The sequence below is a fragment of the Ischnura elegans genome, chromosome 9 (assembly GCF_921293095.1).
Source record: "Ischnura elegans chromosome 9, ioIscEleg1.1, whole genome shotgun sequence".
Lineage (NCBI taxonomy): Eukaryota > Metazoa > Arthropoda > Insecta > Odonata > Coenagrionidae > Ischnura > Ischnura elegans.
Window position 1 is genome coordinate 31,277,610 of NC_060254.1, and position 9,597 is coordinate 31,287,206.

The window sequence follows — 9,597 nt, forward strand, 5'->3', positions numbered from 1 at the left end:
CTATTAAAGTTATTAGGTCTTTTCGCTATCTCGATGGATTCGCGTATAAGACGCGGATGGTATTCTTCCGTCTTCGCTAATACCCGTGTAGCGTCAAACATTATTCTATGCCCAGGGCTGGAGGCAAAATGTTCAGCAACAGCTGATGCGTCCCACTGATGTAATTTTAACACCCTTTCGTGCTCCTTAAGCCTTTGGGAGATTGAACGCTTGCTCTGTCCCACGTAGCTTCTGCCGCAGCAGCAGGGAACCTCATACACTCCCATAGATTGAAGGGGAGGATGGCTATCCTTCGGTGAAGGTAGGATATTCTGAATCTTCTTCACGGTGCAGAAGCGAGTCTTAATGTTGCCTTTATGGAGGATTCTGGCGATTCTATCGGTGACCCCGGAGATGTATGGAATTTTAGCGTATGTAAGTGGCTTCTTCCCCTTGTGGCCGTCATCTTGAGGAGGGTGTTTTTCTTTCATTGCTCATTTAATGAAAGAGACACTATAACCATTGCCTTTCAGTGCCCACATAAGGTGTTGCATTTCATCACTGATATGCTCAGCATCACACACGATTTTGGCTCGGTGGGTTAGCGTTTTAATGACGCAGGCCTTTTGTTGTGGGTGGTGATGCGATGTTGAATTCAGATACCTGTCTGTGTGGGTCTTCTTTCTGTACACTGAATGGCCTAGGCTTCCATCCATTTTTCTTTTAACCAGTACATCTAAGAAGGGGAGACAACCTCCTTTTTCGAGTTCTTTTGTGAATTTTATGTCTGGATGTACTGTATTTAGATGTACGTGGAATTCCTCAAGTTTTTCTTTTCCATGTGGCCAGATCACAAAGGTATCATCCACATATCTCAATCATGCGCATGATGGTTTCTTCTCGCTCGTCTCAAGTGCCTTCTTCTCGAAAAACTCCATATATAAATTGGCAATCACAGGTGAAAGTGGGGAACCCATTGCCGCACCACTTTTTTGTTCATATATTTGCCCGTTGTAAAGGAAGTAATTGTTTCTAAGGCAGAATTCTACCAAGTTTGGGTAGTCTTCTGGTAGTCCATCACCTGTAAGAGTTCTTAAAATTTCTTAATAATACGTAAATAAAATATACATATAACTAAAGCAATTGGCTCGTTTGCCGTTATTCTGAGAAATTTTAACAAGGTACTCCCAGGAAAACATAACGCGTCAGAAGGTATTCTTGTGGAAGGCCCCACTCTATTTTTAACTTCTTGGCTGGGCATTCTATACCCACATCCCTATTCCATTAGCGGCTATGATATTATCTTTGTGCCTCGACACCTCTTCTCATATTCCCAGTGAGTGAGGCTTGCAAATAAATGCGGCCCGCCGAATATCCGAAGTAAAATCGAGTGGCACCTTGAGCGACACGATAAAGAACACGTTCTCATACGTTATGGCAGCCTGGTATCGAAACCTGAAATCATGGCCAAAACTCGACTTAAAATCAACATAATATCTTTCTTTGCTCAGCAGAATAGGAAAATTAATATCGCTCAATTTCATCAAGCATATTCTCTTAAAAACGTTGCGAGAAATTCCTAATAGGGCGCTTAGTAGAACTAGGTAATCACTTGCCTGTATCCTAATTTTGATCGTATCACTTTTTGCCTTAAAATTATTCTTTCATATAAATTTTTAAAAAATATTTGCGATTCAGGCAAGTGTTGAACAGGCTCTATTTTTCTACAACACGAAAAAATCCAGATGATACCAGAAATTTTGAGCGAGTTATTCGTCACCAAAAAACGACCGGTCAATAAGGAGGTATGCGCCTTAACTTCGGCGCAGCAAAAAAACGAAATGATATACGTTTCCTTTTAAAGCAGCAGTTTCATCGGTACTTGGAACGCCAGTTTTTTTTTAACTCTCCGCCAACATTAGCTTTATTTAATTCGTGAGGAACTTAAAAGGAAAATTCCTTTGGAAACACTTATTTAATTTCAATTATACATATATGTTAACTATAGTTGATAAATTTTAAGTACGCAAGGGAGAAATTTCTCCATCCGAAGTACGGTTAATAACTAAATTTTCATTATTCGAGTTGCAGTCAATATATTTCTTTCAGCACTCGGGTAGTACGCGATTGTCCCTTGTTAGCATGTCGTGGAAGGGCGCCAGATACGAATGTGTATGACCGTAGTCGCGGGTGTATGATTATAGTTTATAACTTATACATGGAAAAAAATTTTCACTCTCGCACCATACATCCTACATGTGTGTACACAAATAATTTGGGGAAGATAGAAAATTATTGGCCAAATGTTTTAGTTACCGCAAACATTTTTTCTTTCTTCCATTGTGAGTTCATGTATATCTGATAAACTTAATAAAATATCGAGGTATTTTATTGAACCCTTTTACTTCCAGCCCATTTCAGGTGGGATGTACGAAGACAGCCAAGGCTATTTTCCGGAATTAGCTACATTTCGGATTTAAAAATTTTTCAGCTACTTAATTTTATTTAATACCTGTAGATTTTTTTCCCAATTCTTAAGATACATTTACATCTTATAACCATAGATAGATTATGGGGGTTTACATAAATTACAGCCGTTGAAAAGGCCACAATCACGAAAAAAGTGAAATAATTCGGGCTGATAAATCGGCCCCTGGCAGTTTTCGCTTAACCAGCGAGGGCCGATATACTGCTTTATGGCAGACAGCTGAGGCATTGTTGTCCTTCTAGAAGCTTTGCTATCGTAGTACTTACATTTATTTGGGATGTCCTGAAAACTGGCATGGTTCCAGTTCTTGCCTATTGTTAGGACTTCACGTGGTCATTAAATCCTGCCATGCAGTGTTCAATATGGACGAATGAACAATAATGAATAACTTTGAATATAAATAAATGGGATTGAAATTGAAATATTTTTATACCTTTTACTGCCATCGGGCCGATATTTCGGCCCGATGGCAGTAAAAGGGTTAAAGGTACAGCCATTGAGAAAATATAAAAGCAAGTCCCAGAGTTTCTAGATAACCGAAAGAAATTTATTGCTTGATTCTTAGTGAGGTCAAGCTTTTCACTGGCAGTCCAATTTTTTATTTTTGCAATTACAAAATTACTTTGCGGAAATTGTCTCAATAGGGTAAATGCAGTGGCGCCGACTCCATGGGGCCTGAGGGGGCCCGAGCCCCCTCAAAGATTCGTTTGGGGGGGCGGAGCCCCCTCAATAATTCAAGAAAATAATTAAGTTATATTATGCTTTGTGAAATCACAAAAATATATTGGTAATTTTTTTTTCCCATGCTTGACGATAGTTACCTTTTAAAATAAATTCAACAATGTGTTAAAACAAATAGTTATGAGGTTAAGCAGGTTAACTGAATCAGGTGGTGTGAATCATGATAGCTTTTCGGTGCTGCAACACACTTTGAATTTAACCTCTCCCTGGGGAAAGACCTCCGATATGGGCCCCCCCAATATTTTTTAAAAGTCGGCGCCCCTGGGTAAACGTAAATTAGGTGAAGAATAAAGAAGTCCATCCAATTTGCACGACTGTTAGTTTTTTCATTATTTTTATTCTCTTTCTCCTTTAATTTTTTAACCTTTTCCCGTGGCACACTCAACGGAAACCTACCCCTCACATGCTGCAAACGGCTAAGCGCATAGCACGGAAGATGAAAAGGTACATTCACAGCAGCCTGCCGTGCGAACATACCAGGTACGTTCACAGCAGCGAAAGGGTTAAAGTATAGGGCTTAAATTTGGTTCAAAAAAATAAAAGTTGTAATTACATTTAGCTATCCTTCAACACTCTTGGCAAGCATTTCAGTTTCATCCAGTAAATCTTTACCAAAAACTTTGTAGTCTGCTGATGTTGAAAATTTCTAAAAATATTGATTTTATCACAACAGATTCAATCTATTGAATAAAAAAACTGAGTTACATCCTCGATGAAGTTCATCAATCTTTCTTGGAAAGAATCACCATTCACCTCAAATACACTTTACCCTTTTAGTGGGCCGGGCCGATTTATCAGCTTTTACTTAGTACATTATTTCATTTGCAATAACTTATAACATTTATGTATTTTATTTCAGTAAACATAAAAATGCTTTGTCAATATTAACCAGTTTAACTTCAATAATTAAAAAAAACCGCTTATGGATATGTAATAAAATTGCTTTATATTGTTTTTTTTATCCTAGTTGCTACATTTTATGAAAATACCCTCCACATTTCTCCCCAGTGCCCCAGGAAGAATGATAGGACTAAGAGGGTTAAAGGCTGACCTACCCTGAAGTACATTAATATAGCCCCAGGGCAAACACATTTTAAAAGTTAAAACCAGTTTTTTTGAACTAAAAAGTGCAGAATAAAATGAGAAGAATAGGTATCTAAGATTTCAGAGAGGGTGTTGGGAATCAGCTGAGAGAGAGGTAAGAGAAGGCAAGCTCAGAGTGGCTAGGAAACGCAACTCCAGAGTCATGTGGGACTGGATGGGACCCAATCAACCAGAAAAATAGGCGATGGAAGAATGTGTATCAAAAGAGTATATATATATATTACTCTGTTACTACGAACCTCAGTATTATGAGAAGACCCTCATTCATAGGTTACAAGTTGAATATTTCCAAATTTAATTATTTTTTAATGGATTATATATAATATAAGTGATCTAATGAACATATTTTTTATGACTATATTCATCGTTATGCTTTAGTTTGTCTTGAATGTTGGTCTATAAAAGTCTTTTTGAAAAAAAAAAAGAAAAGAAAAAGAGAAAAACATTTTGAGAATTATACAGTCATCCTAATGGCTTGGAACATCAGACTTCCCACGCAAAAAAAACATTTTGTACTTGAAAAGTCAATAAAATTGCCATACTGGTTGATGAAAGTAGATAACTTGGGAAGTTATCTATAAAGCACTCCAAATCCATTCAGGCTTCCAATAGTTTGGAATCCATGTAGTCAAAAGTCTTCTCTCAGTCCACAAGCGCTCAATGTCGGCTCATTATTCCCCATCCTATCATTTATAAATAAGTCCAAGGGCCAAGAATCTTTTAAAGACACAAAATGAGCTGGAAATAGAACTCCTCTTGATCTGGATATTCCTCAGGAACTTCCTTTATCCTGCAATGAACATTTAATTAATTCAATATAACTGAATATTTTAGAAATATAACAAACTACGTTTCTCAGCCATAAATCGAACCAAATCAGCTTCTTCTTGTCAATGCTAGTAGAATATCATATTAGGATGCCGTAAATCCTTCCATGAATTTGTGATTCACGGATCTCAGATGCGTCCACAGGCAAATTCACGTCATGATTAAATAATTCTAATCACTTTGGGTGAAGTACATGGCTCTGTGTCCTCTGCACAGCTGTTGGTAGGTACATTTATCCTGTCTATATCAACATGTTTTGCGTACTTCACACTGGATGGGGATGTATTTATCATGAGGCACTAGTCTCATTACAGATGGACAAATGGGACACACAATGTTGTGCTCACTGACACTAGTATAGCTCATAAAGTTCACCATAAAGAGATTGCAGTAGCGGGTTTTTTGGACTCACACCAAGCTGTGGAAACATTAATCAGCACTAAATTCCATACCTGTGGTTTTCCAATTCCTTACCCCTTCCACACAAGCATGACAAAATCTTATGAGCTGCCCATTCTTTCTCAAGAACTGCAAGTTTCACATTTTCAATAGAAATATGCATTTTTCGCGGGAGGCACAACACTGCGCCTTTTTTCTTTGGAATATTTGTCACATTTGTGGCAAAATACATCTGAAACATTACCAATTAACCCATAGCACATTCCACAAAGAAACAATTAAAATTTCATGAGCATGGTAGAATGCACCTCACACCAGTCCTTTGCACTGAATAGTGTAATACATTCCTTCTTACATGTTTGCTACAATTCAACATTCCTCATGTCTTCCTACAATTATGTTCAAGAAGTTTTAATCTAGTTCCACAGACATAGAATTCAAGTTACTCCTAAGAGGATGGCTTTCAGAAACGTTAGACATAATGAACTGCATAAGCACCTGCTTTTTTTGCCCAGCTTTTTTACCTATAAATAATATGTAATCACTGTTTTCTCAATGCATATCATTGCAAATTACAATCATGGGAATGATATACAGATTATTATGGCAACAAAGATGACTTTCTGAAACCTCAGTCACTCTCGTGCATTCATTGAGCAAAAATCCTCATTCTAGGAAATTAAAATTGTTTTTTCCCTGGCTTTCTCTCACCACATAATAATGATAATAATGTCTAAGTATGAATGTAGATTTTCATGTCTAGGATTCAAATAATATAGACGATGATTACTTTTTGAAATCTCAGTGGTGATGACACATGAGTGCAACTACTGGTGTGGGGAAAGGGCAACTTCCCTTCAAGACGTGAAGTGATTCAAAATGTAATAACCAGTAAAACATGCATTAATTACAATTATAAGGTTGCTTGACTAATTTTTTATGGGTCACTGTTTTTCGTTGGCTAAAGGAATTTTTTAGGTAAGAATTTGCGTGGTTGAATAATGATAATTATTACTACTGATTAAGGAAGGCTTAAACGGAGTATTTATGAAGTATTCTAGCAGTATCCTATCCATTCTTTCTCTTCCCACTCCCTTTCATTCTATCTGAAAATCCTATTCTCTTCCCTCCTCTCCCTCATTTACCCAAAATTCTACCCTGTTTCCAATATTTAGGGCTGGCTAAAGAGCCGGGAAACCCAGGTGATGCCCGGGGCGATTTAGATAGGAGGGCAACGAAATGCCCAAAGAGCAAAAAAATTTTTGTTTTTAGATTTTATTAATGTACGTAAACGTATATAACTCATACATCACTATTCCAAGTATTAAGTTTTTTTTTTTTGTAAAATATAAGTCTATGTTAAGCTATTTTGGATTAAAACCATCATTTAATCCAGACAAATACTTTCTGTTAACTGTTTTTAACAAAAAACGTACACTGTAATGTATGCAAAAGAGATGATGGTATACATACTTTTGCAAAAAATCAAAACATAATATTTTAAAGGTTTTTTTTTTAATTCCGGTGGAAGGCTCCCAAACCCCCGTTTAATTGTGGGAGCATTCCATACCAAACCCCTCGGTAGGAGGAGCGACACGACAGCGGTTTACCCACGTAAGTATTTTGCCTTGAGCCGGTCCTGCCAACATCCCCTCTCTGTTCAGTACTTCGTCCCATCTCAACATTCTGTCTCCTTCATATCTCATCAAGAAGCCTTCTCTCTTCACCCAACAATGTTCAGCACTTCATCGTTCCTCCTCCATTCTGTCCACTTCACCTCCTACATTCTTTTCTATACCCACATCTCGAAGGCCGATTGTCTTTCCTCATCCTCTTTCGTAAGAGTTCATGTTTCCTGCACCCTGAAGTCCTACTCTCAAGATCTCTGGTTCTGACTTTTCACTAGCCTTTTCTATGAACTCTTACATAACCTTCCTCTCATTAGCTTGTAACGTACCCATATAGACTTCATAACATACTCACATAGGAAGATCGTGCAAGAAAACATTTATATATACATATTTTTGAAACTCTGGTAGCCATATTGCACGGAGGGTGATGCGGATTGTTCCATTGCATTGATTTTTCATTATTAAAATACCAATATTTCAATTTCAATCCCATTTATTTATATTCAAAGTTATTCATTATTGTTCATTCGTCCATATTGAACACTGCATGGCAGGATTTAATGACCACGTGAAGTCCTAACAATAGGCAAGAACTGGAACCATGCCAGTTTTCAGGACATCCCAAATAAATGTAAGTACTACGATAGCAAAGCTTCTAGAAGGGCAACAATGCCTCAGCTGTCTGCCATAAAAGCCAACCCATAAGCATCAGGCCTGTCTAAAAACTCCAAGAGCTGCACAATGTAATGCCAGAGAGCAGATTCATAGGACACACCACTAAGGATGAACTTTACCTTACATAGTGTGATGTGATTTAATAGAATTGTGCAATGTGCATTGTGAGATCCAGAGAGGTGAGTACTGGCTTCAATAAGCAACAGTCAGATAAGTTAGTGGGGGGAAGCCAAGTGAATTGCCGCTAGGCAGTTGTGGGAGACGAACAAAGCAAGGATAGAGTCATGGCGCTGGAAGGCAGGCACTTAAGAGGTATTTATGAAACGTAACGAGGAATTTTGAAGGGAGCAATTCTCCCTATACCCAATAGGGTGTTTTGCCCATGTTAAGTGTTCTTAAGTGTTAGGGAAATGATTCATGTGTGATTTAAGTTAAGGATTTATTAATTTGTTTGTGAGATACATAAAGTGCAATAATTTGCCCAGTCAGAACAATGAAAAATAAGTAGCTATTAAAATAGACACAATTGTTATGATTGTTTTTATCAGGGCAACCTATAATCTTCCAAAGTAGAGCAGGTCGGAGTTAAAAGGTTAGTGACATAATCTCTGGGTTAAAGACATTTGGATGTTTCAAGCTATTTTCTATTCATGAAAGCCTCCTTGGATGCAATTCTCTTTTTGATGTTCTTACCGTGGTATCTGTTTTCCTCTATTGTGCTGCCCAAATAGTCGAATTGCTTGACCTGCCCAAGTTTTAGCCCAATTACTTTTATCTTAAGACTCATATGCCTAGCTGGTGATAGATTACTGAACCTCATAACTTTGGTCTTCTTGTGATGAATCCTAATGCCACATTCCTCAACACACTAGTCTAACGCACCCATTAGAGGCTGCAGCCCTTTCGCTGGCTGGCTGATAAATGCCTGATCATCCTTGAACCTCACTAATTAAAACATCGTTCCCCCACTTTTATTCTACCTTCCAACTCATCCCACGCCTCTCTTACCATCTCCTCAGTGTACACATTAAAAAGCAATGGCGATAGTAGACAGCCTTGCCACACTCTTCCGCCAATGCTTGCCTATCCTGAATCTGTCCGGTACCCTCATTTTTGCAGCCTGAAGCAGACACAGATTATGAATCAGCCGTCTATCCCTCTAATCTACATTTTTTTTCTTAAGAATGTCGATGAAGTTTACCCAGTCCACCCTATCAAATGCTTTTTCAAAATCCAAAATGCAGGCATACATATCCTAGTTATATTCTAGGTTCCTCTACACTAGGGACCTTATTACCTCTATTGCATCTCAAGTTCCCTTTCCTTTTCTGAAACCACGAAGGTTGTCATCCAAATACTTCTTTGCCCTTGTCTCCATTCCTCTGCTTAAAATCCATACGTAGTACCTCTTTGGCTGTGTGATATTAGGCTAATAGTATTATGGTCTCCAAATTCTACAGCTTTCTTCTTTTTCAGCAGTGGAATTAGAACTGTCCTTCAGTCAAGATCCATCCTCATAGATACTGCCTGGTAGTTTGAAAAATCTTCTCTTACCAATACATCCTTTTTCCCTACTGTGTGTCTGTGTTCTTCCACTACCTCCTCTTCTTCATTTTTTTATCATTTCCTCCTTATCCAAGGTTTCTTTACCCATGCACTGCCAACATGGTCAATTGACTTCTCAGCTACTTTGGCTATCTGCACTGATTCCTTCACCTTATACCTTTCACTGCTTCTGCATTCCATTTCCTC